The 1380-nt window shown below is 34.1% G+C and overlaps 1 non-coding gene across 1 annotated transcript; it reads right to left on the reverse strand.

The window, feature by feature from the left end:
* Positions 1-325: 325 nt before the first annotated feature.
* Positions 326-488, reverse strand: LOC148092873 (U1 spliceosomal RNA). The gene has a single exon (XR_015714734.1). It is a non-coding gene; the product is annotated as a U1 spliceosomal RNA (small nuclear RNA).
* Positions 489-1380: the final 892 nt, after the last annotated feature.

Below are 1380 nucleotides of genomic sequence, written 5' to 3' on the forward strand. Positions count from 1 at the left end.
AACCTTACTATTCTGGGGTATAACCAATGCTTGAAGAGAATGGTGTTTTCATTTTGAACAAACAATGCAAATGAAGGAAATCCTAGTTGCTAAAGAGTAGTGTTGCCAGATTGCCATATTATCTGCAATATGTACAACAATCTTTTATTCTAACTTCACTTTTTTATTTTTGTAGTTCATATTCAGTATAGTTTTGGTGTCATTTATAGTTTCATATATAGTAAAAAAAGTAAATTTTAGGAGCTTTCCTTTGGATCTAATTAGGTATAAATTATTTTAGTCATAGAGGTATGATAAAACAGTTAGCCCCTGACTTTTTCCCCCTCAGGGGACAGCAAGAATGCAGTCCCTCACTACCACAAATTATGCAGTTGAGTTTCTCACATTTGGGGAAATCTCAGGGCCAGCGTACCCAAAATGCAACAAATAAGCCTTGTCCTGGGGGAACCACCTTCGTGATCATGGTATCTCCCCTGCCAGGTAAGTATAGTCCCTGACTTTAAAAAAAAGATTTATTGTGATAAAAACACATAGTATAAAATTTATTATCTAAACCATTTTAAGTGTACAGTTCAGTGAAATTAAGTGTTTTAAAATTGTTATACAACCATCACCAGCATCCATCTCCAAAACTCTTTGCATCTTGCAAAAATTAAGCTCTATACTCATTAAAAAATGATGCTTCATTCCTTCTTCTCCCTAGTCCCTTGACTTTTAAATAAAATGTTTTTTTAAAAATCTGAACTGCAATTTATTGTATGTGCAACATAGTAAATGGCGATTGAATTCAATTCTGAAACTAGTCCACAAAAGCCCATTTATAGGTTAGCTCACAAGACCCATTAAATGGATTAGGTAGACAAGTAGGATTAGAAATCATAACAATCAGTAAGCTGATCTTTGTGGTCAACGAATGGTATTTATACAAAAACATTGCTTTATTGGGTACAAGATGATAGTTAAACAAAATGTGAAAACAGGCAGTTTGTTTTTGGTATCTGTCATGCCTTTTATTGTATTTATCTTCTTAAATTCAGGTGTTTTGCTCTCCAACTCCTAGCTGCACACAGGTCTATATCATTTCCTGAGAGTCCCACATTTTCAAAGTACCTTCTTCTTTTTGCAAATTTGGTTGGAGATTTTGAAAACTGAAGTTGGAGGTGTTTTATATTAAAACAGGCTTGAAGGATACCTGTGAACAACATTCTACAAGTCATTTTTCATATTCTAGAACCCATGAGAGTTCATAGGAAGTATTGCATCACCAGATGAGAGTATGAGGCAGATTCCATCATACCATACAAGATATTAAACGAAGGGCATTTATAAGTACTAGTGATGAGGTTCATTACATCCTGGGCTCATATCAGTCATTTTAAT

The sequence above is a fragment of the Miniopterus natalensis genome, chromosome 6 (genome assembly GCF_054644295.1).
Source record: "Miniopterus natalensis isolate mMinNat1 chromosome 6, mMinNat1.hap1, whole genome shotgun sequence".
Taxonomy (NCBI): domain Eukaryota; kingdom Metazoa; phylum Chordata; class Mammalia; order Chiroptera; family Miniopteridae; genus Miniopterus; species Miniopterus natalensis.